At 34.5% G+C, this 15,200-nt stretch overlaps 1 pseudogene; it reads right to left on the bottom strand.

The window, feature by feature from the left end:
- Nucleotides 1-3,167: 3,167 nt before the first annotated feature.
- Nucleotides 3,168-15,200, bottom strand: part of LOC105297475 — a 110,251-nt pseudogene continuing 98,218 nt past the window's right edge.

The raw sequence follows: 15,200 nt of genomic DNA, 5'->3' as shown, positions 1-15,200 counted from the left end.
AGTCCCCAAAATTAAGGTTCAGAGAGCTTCCAGTTTGATAAACACATCCATGTACTGGGAGAGCAACACACCCCAATTCTACAAAGATAAAAACTCCTGTGCTTGGGACACTCCCAGACTTCACTCTCTGCTTCTCTTCATCTGGCTATTCATCTATACCCTTTATCATATTATTTAATAAACTGGTAAATGTAAGTAAGTGTTTCTCTGAGTTCTGTGAGATGCTCTATCAAATTAATTGAACCTAACAGAACCTCTGATTTTGTAGCCAAGTCAGACAGAGATTGTGCGTAACCTGGGGATCTACTATTTACAATTGGCATTTGAAGTGGGAGACAGTCTCACAGGACTGAGTCCTTAACCTGTAGCATCTGCAGCCATCTTCATGTAGATAGTTTCATAATTGAGTTAAACTGTGGGAAACCCAGCTAGTGTCAGAGAATTGATGGGTGGGGAAAAACTCCCACACATCTGGTGTCAGAAGTGTTAGTGTGGTAGTAGTATGAGAATGAAGGGAAAACACAGGAGAATGGACTGGGTTTTTCCCAACTCATAGACACATAATACATGCATGTTATTTACACATATAAACAATTATTAGTTAGTAGTCATAGAGATAGTCAAGAGACTTGTTTTGCAATTTTAATGAAGCCCCAGTTCTCCATCCTTTTATTATTCCAATAACACCTTTGGTGAAAAGTTCACCAGAGGAAAATCAACAATACTCTAAAAATAAGATTTGTCAACAGTAATAGATATCAGACAAAGCATTAGTTGGGTTAACAGTCAGCCATGGAACCATTTGTGAATCAATCTTCAGGTGCCACCCTGAACGATGAGGAGTATTAAGGTCTCTGGTTCCATCTGACTTCTTTAACAAGTTATAGACTACTTAATAACTTCCCAGAAGACATTCTAGCATCAGATGCTAATTCTTTTACCATTTTGGTATATTCCTCCATGAGATCACAATTTACGTGTCTAATATTGGTCAATCTTAAATAAAAGGAAGACAGTCCTTTCCAATCTGGCAATGATATGTGGAACAGTCTTTGTAGAATAAAAAGAAATGGGATATATGTAATAATAGTAATGTGTAATCCACAAATGCAGGCTTATTGTGAGATTGCTCTGAGTCTAAAAGAAAGAGAAAATGGTGTCATTAAACCAAAGAATATTTTATAATCAAGTGAAAAAAAATGAATTATCTGTTGCTTGGATGAAATATTCTTAACTCTTGTATCATAGCAAATAAGTAAAGCCTAGCTTTACCTCACCTATTAATTCTATCCTGAATTAACAGCTATCCTATTTGACAATTAAAAAATCATTAAGGTCATTGTTTAAAGCTTCTAATGAATAGAACATATAAGAGCTCCAAAATATTATTTTAAATTTACCTTAGCTGCACAATAACCATATAGCAGATTTTGGAGTAAAAGGCCTATGTTCGATTATAATTTCATTTCAGTTCAGTTCATTTTCCCTGATACCATGCATTTCAAAAAACATAAATACTACAGATCTACTTTTCTAGAGGATTCTAGACATGTGTATTTGATGACTACTCAACCATTTGCCTAATTCACTGTTTATCCTTACATATATATTGAATAGTCAGAAACCTAATCTAACAATCTGATTGTATTTACAGCAATGTGGCACTTAGAAACTTGGATTCACAAAAATCACACCCACATAAGGCAGATGTTTTCTCCTCTGTATTATGTTTCCTCCAGATGATTAGTGATTCACCAAGTGAAGTTTTTCTCATGTAAACCTAAAGGAGAAAAAAAAAGACAAATTATTCTCTTAACATAGTTTAAAAGTTAAATGTCTTTATTAAATCTAAACATAAATAGGTAAAATATTAACATTATTTTATTAAGCATGCATTATAAGGTTTCTGATGTTGTTCTAGATGCTAAAGAGACTGAAGAATAAGATAAAATGTGTTCTACCGTCAGAGGCGACACTCTAAAATGGACGGTGACAAATAAACGAAAACATGTAAACAAATAGTACAACAATATCATGTCAGATTGTGGTAAAAGTTATGAAGGAAATAGGGTGACTTTATAAGTATACTGGAAATTGAGGCGCATGGTGTGGTACTTGACATATGCAGTTAAGGAAAGTGTCTCAGAGGAGGTGAACTTGGAGCAGAGAACAAAGGATGAGAAAGAGTCAGCTGTGTTAAAAGCTGGGGAAAAGCCTTCCAAGTCGATGGAACATTAAGTGTAAAGATCTTAAAGAGGGGAAAGGTTAAGATTTCAATGACAAGAAAGAAAATGAATTTGTCTAGAGTAGATTGAGCAAGAAAAGAGTGCTTCAAGAGGTAGACAAGGACCAGATTGCCAAACATGTCATTAAAAAAAAATCAAACTCCTAAGTGCAAATTTAGTGCTCTTCCCAATAGAAATTGCAATGGGTATTAATCATGCATAAGATTGAGTGCATTTCGTATTTTGCAATAAGTGGAAATCTTTATCTTGTTCTTTTAATGAACATTTGCTGAATATTTACTATGTGCTAGATACTGTTCTAGATTCCAGGAAAGGAGTAATGAACTAAAGAGAAAGAAGCCTGCCCATTTAGAACTTGCCTTAAATTTCTTTCTTTGCTTATGTGCTTTGATGCCAAAAAAATGATAGCGTGTAGGTGCCAGCTTGCAGCTCTATGTTGCTGTCTGCTCTAACTTTGCTAAAAAAGTCTTATGTAGGTTTCAATAATCTCAGGAATAATCAGTTAATATACTTCTCTCTCATAGGAAAAAATTTCTCTAATGAAGTCAGATCTTGACCTTGTGAGAATACAGTTTCTCACTTCCTGAGGAAAATGAAAAATAATTATAGAATATGAAGCTATTAACTGATCTTACATTTGAAATGGTGTTACTCATTATAGCTATTCCCTCAAACTGGGCTATATCTTTCCTGGAGGGGCAGCCATCCATTAATTCCTTTGTACTATTTACTACAAATATTTAATATATTGTAGGAGGTCTTGAGAAGTGTTCAAAATAAGACTTTTTAATTTTTTTTTTTAATTTTTAAATTTAAATTTTTATTTTTCTAGTCAACAAAAGAAAAACTTTACTGAGTCTCCTGGGCTAAGGGGTTTGAGATGGTGGCCGCCCTGTGGGCTGAGAAGGTGGTGCAGAGGCCTTATTCGACCTTCTTGGGGAGCAGGTTGTTGGTGTGGACCCCACTTCTTGCGGCAGTTGACAGCACGGGGGTGCAGGCGGGCCTGACACTTGCAGCAGATTGTCCTGTCGCAGCTGTACTTCTGGGCAAGCTGATGGAGGGAAGGCTCAGTGATGCTGCCCCAAAGATGAAGCACCAAGTACAGGATGGACTCTTTCTAGATATTACAGTCTGAGAGAATGCGTCCATCCTTCAGCTGTTTGCCCGCAAAAATCAGGCTCTTCTGGTCAGATGAAATGCCCTCCTTGTCTTGGATTTTAGCTTTGACATTTTCAGTGTCACTGGGATCGACCTCGAGTGCCATGGTCTTGCCCGTCAAGGTGTCCACAAAGACCTGTATCTCTGAGTCTGCAAGGGAGGCTGCTCCACTACCTTTGAGGAGAAAGAGCAAGACTGTCTTTTTAAATAAACCAGCATTTCTATCTTCTAAATAATTTGAAAAAAAAAAATGGCAGAAAACAGCGTTAAAATATAGACACGATAGTTTCTTCATAATTTCCAAGACTTTTCTACAAAGACACATCTCACAGGACTGATGCTTTAAATGCTGACAATTTGACAATAATATTTCAATTGTAAGATCAGGTCGATCAGCAAATGTGTTAAGGAAAAAAACACATTGGGGGTGGGCTGTGAATTGAGTGGTTATTGTAAAAGCTCACAGAATTAAAACTTTGTGGGAGTGGAGGAAAAGTGACTTGAGAAATGATAATTACAGGATAATACTTGACTATTTAAATGCTTATAAACAAATAGGTAAGTAAAAATAAAAGGATAATGGGTTTCATGGGCAAAACAGTACATACTGTGCTCTGATCTTTATGTAGGAAGTGCAAAACTTTACAGAGGTTTTCACTAAAGCATGTTACTATGACTGGTCTACAAGAGTTTGAACAAGGTCTGTTTTCTTTTGTTTTTTGTTCTAGGTATAAAGAGAAAAAAATTTAATTTATAGAAACAATAGTGGCAGAATTTTCATACATATGGAACTTAACTTGAGAAAATATCCAATATGATTCACCCAGTAACTCCAAGGGTCTGTTATGGAGGCATACTTAACAAGCAACCTTAAGTGTGATTTATAAGTATCATATACTGTTTCATAATAGTTTTTATTTTATTTTTTGTTTCTTCATTTGCTGTGGTTATATAGGCAGCATATGAGGTCATAGAAGGTTAAGAGTTTTATAGATGATTTAATTTTTAACTTGACAACTCTATAATACCAGGAAAATAAACAGAAGGTGATGTCGTTGTAAGTGTACTCATAATTAAAGGTATACTTTAGCAAGCTGACTTCAGAGAAACATCATAAAATTTTGTATTAGACTCTCTAAATTAGTGAATAATATGTCTTCTATGAAAGTATCCTTCCTTAATCTATCTGTTCTGGGAGTCTCACTACTATTCTCTTACAGTTCCTTGAGAATTATCTCTATGTCCATACTTATCATGCTAAATTATAATACAATATCGATGACAAGTAATATTTGAGGTCTTATAATGCTCCAGTACTCGGTTAAGTAGTATATCACACAATATTATTAAACCATGAAACAAACAGATCTGTGGGATAGATTTTATTATCTCAATTTTACATTAAAGGGAACTTTGGGAAGTTAAGAATCTTATGCAAGACCACATGGCTAGCAAATTCTAGAAATGGAATTAAATTCCATGTCTATCTTATTCCAAAACCCATTACTTCTGTTCATTCATGCCTATTTTACTGGGAATTTTTATGAGGTCAAGGGGTTTAAACTTTCCAACAAGATCTTTAACAAAAGCCACTGTCCCTGCAACATGAAAAAAGGAAGTAAACAAACAAACAGAAAACAACAACAACAAAAAATTATAGGAGTTTAATAAGCCAATCACTCTTCCAATTCAGTGTTGAAAACTTGCTGTAAACATTGAAAATAATGTGTAAATAGTAACCGAAGCACTACCTATTGATGTTTGGTGGTGCTGACAAGGAGAGCTTTAGACTTCGGTACATTTGCAGCTTGTGCTTAAAATCGTGAAGCTTTACAATATGCAGTGAACCTTAACCCTGATTATGCTTTTGAATCAAATGGATGTTATTAAAACGTGAAGATGTGTGGACCCCTCCACCAAAATTAATTAAATCAGTATTTTTAAGTCTGAGGTATAGTTATCAATATTTTAAAAAGATACTTAGTCATTTTATAGTTGAGAACCACTCAGAAATAAGTGGAACCTCCTTCACAGTCTTATTTAAGGAAGTCGATTTCCCTTACTCATCTGAAAATTAAAGACAGTAATATACTACAATGGACACAAGATAAAAATGTCACAGGCTTTATAATTAGTGTTTATACTTCACAGGAGATAAGTAGAAATTAGAGTCCAGTTAACAAAACAATCATATTTCTTGAGTGCTTATCATTTAAATTGATGTAGTTAACTTGGGTTTATAAGAAGTGAGCAGCTAGTAGCTAGCTCTGCAATCACCTGGTAGAAGGTGAAGAAACTAGGTCTATATAATTACTGTTACCTGGGTGTTTTAATCAAGGATTTCACGTAACCCATCTCTAGGTTCCATCTTTTTACATAGATCAGAAAAGTGAGAATTACATATTTTGAAAAAATAGTTGCTATCTAAAATTAGACAATAGTGGAGGCTTGGACTGCATTCCTTCAGGCTGAGACCTTTATTTGTGTAAACTTGAGCAAGTTAATTAACTTTCTATGCTTTACTTTCTTCATCTACAAAGCAGGATAAGGTAATAAATATAGTTATTTTGTGTTTAGCAGTTTACCTTCATTACATATACCTTCAACAAATACTGGAAGGTAGCTACTAGTTATTATTTTCATTATACAAATAAAAAAAAAAAACAAAACAACTTAGGCACAGTGAGATTAGATAGTGTCCAATATCACAGAGCACAAAAATGATGGAGCCTGCAGTCAGTGCCAGACGGTTTAACGCCAGAGCAGGCACACTTAGCTGCCAAGGCAGCATCCATAGTTACATTATTTCAGAAGACTATCTAGAAGATGAAGTGAGATATAACAGCATTTCCAACAAATACTGGGGCCTGGTTCCCATCTCTCAATATTCTGATTTCATCGTTATGGGGTACAACCTGGGCTTTGGGGTTTTTCAAAGCTCCCCAGGTGATTCTAATATATTACAAAGTTTGGAAATCAATGATGTAAGGACTTTAGCATAGAGTTTGACACATAATGGGAGGATAAACATTATCTCTATTAATACTTTTATTATTATTCAGGTTATCATTAGACATTAGTCTGAAAACAAAACAGAGATTTAAATAAATAAGAGTAAGGCAAAAGGGAAAAAAACAAAACACTGCCAAATTAATTGGTATATATCCAAAATATTTTTACTGTTAAAAAACAATTTTAAAATTGCTTTTATAAAGATGAACTAAAAGAAAACTGGAAGCTTAAAAAACAAACAAATCAAAGAATATAGACTTGAAATTTTGCTGTCAGTTGAGTTTTACTGATTTCTGTTATCCTATTTGAGTCAGAGACAATCTTCTTTGGTGCTTCCATTTGAGTGGCTATACAAGATCTTTCAGGAGTGCAGTCTTTCTACTTATGGTTCATATTTCCATGAGCCTTTGAAGTTTTCTATAGTGATTACTGATTCATCTATGGCTTTACAAAGAAGAAAATTGGTATTCAAGGAATACCAATGCTGAGAAGTTTTTTAATCTTCCTATAATATTTGCAAACTGTTCTACCTGGAGACAGAGATAAGGATTTCTTAAACTCTCAAGGTTTATTTGAGTCTTGTGGTTTGTTGGTAATCTTATGTAGTAGTAAAAACTAATACTTGTAACAAATATACTACTAATCAACTATTGGGCACAATTTCAAGTTAGAGTAGGCCTCCCACATCCTTCAGCTGTGGCTTGCTTTAGGCAAAGGACATGTGGTTGCTAATTTTAGTTTGTCATTAGTTGAGTTTCCTAAGGTCAGATAGCTTTGGTGACTGGGAGGATGTACATTTGTGAGCAAGCATGTTAGGCAGAACAGAGGGCTTATTTTCACAGTAATTGTTAGGCTTTGTGTACTTGTCCTAGGGAGAGGATTTATAAATATTTTCATATAATCTATTAATTTTAACATATTTTATATGTGATATTTTCAAACTAGGTACATATAGTAAAATAGTAATAATTTTGACTGAAGAAAGAATGGAATTATTAATATATTTTGCCTTCTTTCCTGCCTCTATAAAACTCTATGACAGCTGAGGAGTGTTTTGTCTATAGCTAAATCTACTAAATTTATAATTTTCTAGATATCTTAATACTATTAGAATATATGCAGAACATAAATATAACTCTATTATCGTAATTACCATGATTGACATTTCTGTCCATAAAGAAATATATTATGTTCCCTTTATTAGACAGAACTAATATGTAAACTCCATGTGCAATTTTGTCCTAAACAATACATGACCTAAAAACTAGGGTTTCTTCAGTTTAGTTACAGTAAATGGATACATACAAGTCAGAATTTTCAGAGCATCACTATAATCAATTCAAGCCGAGCAATTCTGATTTAGAAAAGTCATCTCAATTATTTCCAGTCATTTACATATTTCTTAACAAAAAATTTGGTTGTTTGGTTGTTTAAACAACATCACAATAAATAATAAATGTGTATATTATATTACCTAAAAATTATGTTTCTCATATCTAATTCTGTACACAAATGTAGAGAGTCACGCATACAACCCAGGTAAATTTAATTTTTCATGCACAAAATAAGCACATCAGCAGAAAAGCTAAAGGTGTTTTACTCGTGTGTTATGTATATGTATAGAAAAGAACTTTCCCCTTTTGATTCACTGCTAAGATTTTCAACAGTTTTGCCAATTAGTGTAAAATTAAAGAGGGAATGTTTTTCTAACAGGAATTCAATTGAAATTTAGCCTATATAATCCAGATTTACAAATGTCTTAATCTTTGGTGTTTCCACCCAGTTGAAGTTATTTTAAACCATTGATTGACTTAGTCAACAAGGTTTTTTGTGACTTATAAGATTAAAAATCAATCAATCAATCAATCAGCAGAATATGACCACTTTTTATTATAAAAATTATGTGTTTAACTAGAGAGCCTGTTCTTTAATTTGCAGAGTTTGATGTGTATTTAAATTAAAATGGTTTATCTTTCAACCAGAAAAAATTTAACAGAACGCTCTTTGAGAAACCCTAAGAATTATGAAAGAATATTTTAGTCATTGTTCTAATAATGATTTGCTAGTTGACCTAGCAAGAGCACTAGTGATTCTGGTTAGTAAACCTGGTTCTAACAATCTTGAAGAGGGCATACCTTGCCCCTTTGTTCTTATACTAATCCCTGGTTCAAAGCTTCTGGAGAGCCCATTTCTGAGGATTGTGTCAGTTTCTCTCTCTCTCTTTCTCTCTCTGTCTCTCTCTTTATCTCCCTCTCTCTCTGTCTCTCTTTCTCTTTCTCTCTCTGTCTCTCTCTGTTTCTGTCTCTGTCTCTCTCTCTCTCTTGCACACACACACACACACAAATACACACACACACACAATGAACTTAATCTTAACTCCATGCCGTGCAAGGATGGTCACTGCCATGTACGTAATTATAATCTATTTCATTTCTAAAAGGTTCTTTTTGTTTTCTAAGTTATTTTGGTATTATCATATCAATGAATTAACTCCTTTGGCAACATAGGCAGTTCACTAAGTACATGAAGGAGGGAGATACTAAAAGTGAAACAGCAATACTAGATCCAACACATGAACCTTTTCTTGTGGAAGTTATACAATTAGAATCTTTTGAAAGAACTGGGATAATCTTGAGAAGGCCAGGAAAGGAAACTGAGGGTCAAAGAGAAAACCAAGGCCAGGACATGTTTTATAGGAAAGCTAGTTTTGTCCAAGTGTAGCATAGGCTAGAAGTCATTTTGAGCCTTAATTACTTTAGCACAATGGTTGAACTTTGGGAGTAGTGGCTAAGCATGTAAATGTGAACCAAAAAAGATGCTAACCAAGCATATGGTGTTTTGTACTGACATCTAAGTAAACCAAATCATTTCTATATCAATGCACAAGCATCTACGGAAAGTGTTGAATCAGTTTTCAGCAGAGACATCAAACGGCAGTGACTGAAACAACTGCCTTATTGAGTCCTCCAATCAATTTTCACCCAGTGCAGCTCCCAGCTCCCTTCTCTTTCATCCCTACCTACACGGTGCAGATGTCACAGTCCATCATTACAATCACTTTCTTGTAAATATCCCCAACTGTCCCTTTCCTACCACCATTGCAGTTACAGGGAATAGCTTATAGGTACACAATATCACTTTGCTGATAGTGTCAGCTTGAATTCTTTATTGCACAATCAACAAGGCACTCAACACTTCCAGACCATTTACTTAGTGAGTTTACTTTCTCTACTTTGGAGACAACTATTTTACACCTACTTTTCTGTTGTCAAACCACCAGCACTGTCTCCCATTTTACTTTTATCTAATGGCCTCACCTCATACTTTATTGATATAATAGAAACCAATAGAAGACAAAAACACTCCCTCAGCTTCCATCACCCTGGCCTTCATGTCTAGGATGAATGAAGCAGTCCTGCTCCCCAATCCTCTCTTCTTCAACTCTTGAATTCATCACCTCCTGTTATCTCCTTGAGTCAGCTTCTGCAGACATTCTTTCCTTCTGCATTTCAGGAACTTCTCACCTACTTGACATTTTATAATAATGTATAGGCAAACTCAAAAATTATCCATCTTTTATCATCATAACCTCATTTTTCCTTTTTGCTACTGCCCAATTCCCCTTTTATACTCTGTACTCACTGTCTCTCTTTCTGTATATCCAGGTCTTACTACACCACTGAAACTTCTTTTTCAAAGTTACCAGTGGCCACAGGTGTTACTTTATCTGCTGTCCACCTTCCTGTTCTTATCTTTATTAAACCTCCAGTAGAATTTGAAATAGTTGAATACTTCCTCTTCTTAAAATATTCTGTCTCATCTCTTGGCTATCATGAAACCATGCCATTCTGAGGTTTCCTTTCTGCCTTTACCACTCCAGTCTGTTTATTGGCTCTGTGTAGTAAAATTAACCTTACCCAACTGGAGTTCTGGCCTTTGTCCTACACTACTGGGAGATGGTATCTAGGCCTTTGGAATGTCTTGTTTAAAAAATAGTGTCTTTGTTTACCAGAGGCCCTTGGCCACTGGGCAATCTAACAATGTGATACATGATGGGGCTTCGGGGCCTGCAGTATCTGCTTTACTTCTAAAAAGCTTACAGACTAAAGGTCACCCAAGTATCCAGTCAACTGTGGAGCCACAATCTAAATATTGGACACTGGGTTTAAGGTGAGCTTATCTGGTTGACAGTATTCATGAAGTATTGTCACACATTGATTCCAGGAAATAACAACTTTTACTGAGTTCTGTGAGTCATTCTAGAGAATTATACCTAAGTGTGGTTTGGGGAACACCTTAGGCATGTAGGTGGTGTTAGACATGAGGGAGATCTATGGACAGTGTTCCTCAAACTCTGTGGGCTTCTTCTCTTTTTCCTTTTGAATACTGAAGTGTTTCACAGCTTGATCCTAGTCCCATTTTCTCTAGCTACACACTCTCCCTAGGTGATCTCATAGAGTCCTGGTGTCTCAAATACCATCTAAAAGCTATATCTTCAGCCCCCAATTTTCCTAGAATTTCAGGATAAATGATCAGCCGCATATGTAACATGTATGCTTTTGTGACTATTGTTAAAATTCACATTCCCCGCAGAAAGCTCTTCATTACTCCTCCCCACTCTGCTTCCCTTTAATCAACATGATAATTAGTTAACAGCACCCATTTGCTCAAATCAAATGCTAGGAGTTATTCCCGATCCATCTCTTCCCTCACCACACTGTATAGAATCCATTAGCAAGGTATATTTTAATCAGTGCTAATATTCAGTTCATATGCAGTGGTATGGTCATTCTGATCGTTAACACAATGTACTATCTCTGGATTGGTAGATCAAAACCCATTGCTTTGAGCAAGACCCCTTTTGCCCTCTACCATCTGACCCAGTCTACTTGGCCCTTGATCTAATTACCTCCCCAACTTCCCACATTCCAGCAACTAAAGGATGAATGACAATAAGGGGACCTACCAGGACCTGACCTTGTTTTAGCTCTATGGACAGCTTCAGTTACAATTGGTTGGTGCTGTGCCAGCTACATTTCAAAATGTTTTTCTGGGCACCTCTTGGGGTAACTCAGGGATGATCATGCCACTCTGATACCAGCAAGTCTGCTGGATGTCCCATCAGCTCATTGTTGCTTCTCTGGGAAGGCTCTGTTTTCCAATATATCCTTGGCCAAAAGGGCCTTGAACTCCAGTACAGGAGACAGGAAATAGAGTGCCAGCTCGCCCTGATGGTGCCTCAGCATGTACATGCCTAATGACCACCTGGCACCCCGAGATTATAACCACATGCTTCTGTTTGTTCTCTTGGAACCACCCTTGCTTATGTAATTTATTATGTGAATTAAAGCCTTCTTGGGGCATTTTTCTGTGAAGTTCCTGGAAGAAACCTAGAGAGGAGATAGGTTGACCCTAATTAGCTTCATCAAAGGCAGTAGCAGGGCACTGCAGGCTTTGCGAGTGCAGTGGGTGCTCCGTAGAGAGTTGTGGGGCTTGGCAGACGGATGGAATTCATGTCTATTTGAAGCTGGGGGTGTAAGGACCATAAATGTGAGTTTCACCATTTCAATTGATTTTTTTTAACTGAGATATAATTCAATTGCCAAACATTCACTCTTTTAATGTGTACAACTCAGAGATTACTATATTTATAAGGTTGTGAAACTACCACTGCTAACTAATTCCAGAACATTTTCCTCATTCTCAAAAGAAACCTCATAACCATTAGTCGTCAGTCACTCCTCATTTTCCCTGCTCCCCAGCCTCAGGCAACTATTAATCTACTTTATGTCTCTATGAATTTGTCTATACTGGACATTTTATATAACTAGAATTACACAATATGCGTCCCTTTGTGTTTATCTTCTTTTACTTGTATTTTTGTGGTTTATTCATGTTTTAGCATGTATCAGTACTTCACTTTTTATGGCTAAATCATATTCCATTGTATGAGTATACTTATTTTGTTTATCCATTGAGCAGTAGATGGAAATTTGGGTTGTTTTACTTTTTTCGTTAATGTAAATAAATCTGTTATGACATTTGTGTACATGGTTTTTGAGGGAATTATGTTTTAAATTATTTTAGTTATATATCTAACTGTGGAATTGCTTGATCACATGGTGACTTTGTTTAGTTTTTATGGAATTACAAGAATATTTCCAAATTGCTTGTATAGTTTTATTTTCCTATGAGCAAGGTATTATAATCTTTGGAGAAATAGCAATTCAAATCCTGTGCCCATTTTTAGTTGAGTTGTCTTTTATTATTAAGTTGTAAGTATTCTATATATATTCTGAGTACTAGATACTTATCAGAACTATGATTTGAAAGTATTTTCTCCTATTCTGTGAGCTATCTTTTTACCTTCTTGATAGTGTCCTTTGAAAAATGTGTTTCGTATTTTATTTTATTAATAATATATGTTATATTAATTGATTTTCACATGTCAAAATAATCTTGTGTTACTAAGATAGATCCAACTTGGTAATTGTATAATACTTTTTATAAGTTGGTGGATTTGTTTTGCTAGTATTTTGTACAAGATTTTTACATCTATGTAGTTTTCTTCGCCGGGTTTTGGTATTAGAATAATACTGGTCTCATAAAATGAGTTGTGAAATGATCCATTTTCCTCTGTTTTTGAAAGAATTGGTGAAAATTTAGTTCTTTAAACATTTGGTTGAATTCACCAATGACTCAATCTAGTCTAGGATTTTCTTTGTGGAAAGTTACAATATTTTGTGTTACTAATTCAATCTCTTTATTTGTTATAAATTTATGCACAGATATATTCTCTTTCTTCTTGTATCTGTTTTACTAGTTTGTGTCTTTCTAGGAATTTTTTCATTTTATTTAGGTTTTCTAACTTGTTGGCATAGTTCTATAAAATCAGTAGTTTTGTCCTCTCTTTAATTTCTGAGTATAATAATTTCTCTTCTTTATTTTATTCCTAATTGTTTTTTTTTAAGTTGGCCAATTTTGTCAGTATTTTGATAGAATAACTTTTTTGTTTTGTTGATTTTTCTCTATTGTTCTAATTTCAATTTCATTTATTTCTGGTTTAATCTTTATTTTCTTCCTTCTGCTTGGAATGGATTTAATTTGCTGTTTTTTCCTAGTTTCTTAATGCAAAAAGCTATGTTATTGATTTCAGATATATATTTTTTAATATAGGCATTCAGAGCTATACATTTCCTCTCAAATGCTGTTTTCACTGTATTCCATAGGTATTGTTATGTTGTGTTTTTTATTTAATTCATCTCAAATTATTTTCTAACGTACCATTTTATTTCTTCTTTGGCTCATTGGCTATGTAGAAGTGTGGTGTTAATTTTCATGTAGTTTGGAATTACCCAAATTTTCTTCTCTTATTGATTTCTAATTTTATTTCATTATGGTTAGAGAATGTACTTTGTGTGATTTCAATACTTTTAAATTCATTGAGATTTGTTTTGTAGCCTAACATGATTGATCTTGGAGAAGGTCCATGTGCACTTGAAAAGCATTTGTAGTCTGCTATTGGGGGATAATTAATTGGCCAGAACGAAATCTTTGGAGGAAAAACCTGCACGCTAACCCATAGTCTATGAAGTTCTACATTCTCTGGATTTTGCTCTTGTCTCTACCATATTATATAGCAATCTTTTTTTTTCCACTAGTGTCCATTGAGGTTAGCCTCATTTCTGCTGTCCCTTAAATACACCAAATTTCCACCTCATCATCTTTACACATGCTGTTCCCTCTGGCTAGAACATTAAAACATAAACTAATTGATAATATTCCATGTTTTATGGATTTTAATAATAGCTGCACCTATTTTATCTAAGCAATAATGACTTATAATTCCCATTTTACATATGAGAAAACTGAGACCTAAAAAGGTTAATTAATTCATCTGAAGTACATAGATAATAAAATTCTAGAAAACACTGGAAAATTAATTATCATTGTAAATTGCCTAATGTCTATTATCTTTCTGTCATGGAGCCAGGATTCTAACCATGTGTATCTGACTCCAGAGTCCATATATTTTATCACTGTCCCATTTAGCTATGTTAGTATAAATGTCAAATAAAATGATACGTGCAATCCTTACTTGCACAATTTAAACTTTCTTTAGATATTCTAAACTGTGCGTTTTTATAAGCAGGACGATGGATTGGTAGGTTGTGAGAAATTAAGTAATATTCTTTTCCTACTTTTCAACTTCTGGTTTAAACATAATTTCCCCTTTAGATTTTATACTGAAGCTAAATTTTAGCCTTACATATTTTTCATAGCTATGAAAACAATGTGCTTCTTTCTGTAACATCTTTTGCACACACTATTCTCATTTCTTCAAATACCACTGTCAAAATGGAGCAAGTCATACTAATTCTTTTATTATTATTAATACTATTGTTATTATTATTACTGTTGTATTTTCTTATGGTAAGAACACTTAATATGAAATCTACCTCATTAAAAAAATTATGTGTTCAATACAGTACTGTTAAATCTGATGTTGTACAACAGATCTCTAGAATTTACTCATCTTGCATAATTCCAGCTTTATGCCCATTGATTAGCAACCCCCATTTTCCCCTTTCCCCAGCCCCTAGCCACCATCTTTCTACTCTGATTCTATGAGGTTAACTATTTTAGATACTTCATATAAGTGGAATCTGTTATTGGCTTATTTCTCTTAGAATAATGTAGTCAAGGTTCATCAATGTTGTTACATATTGCAGGATTTTCTTCTCCTTTAACTCCTGCAGAGTTTATGCTCCATATATCATTTTA

The sequence above is a fragment of the Pteropus vampyrus genome, unplaced genomic scaffold (assembly GCF_000151845.1).
Source record: "Pteropus vampyrus isolate Shadow unplaced genomic scaffold, Pvam_2.0 Scaffold139, whole genome shotgun sequence".
Taxonomy (NCBI): domain Eukaryota; kingdom Metazoa; phylum Chordata; class Mammalia; order Chiroptera; family Pteropodidae; genus Pteropus; species Pteropus vampyrus.
The sequence above is the reverse complement of the archived record's forward strand: the minus strand, read 5'-3'. Positions and strand labels throughout refer to the sequence as shown.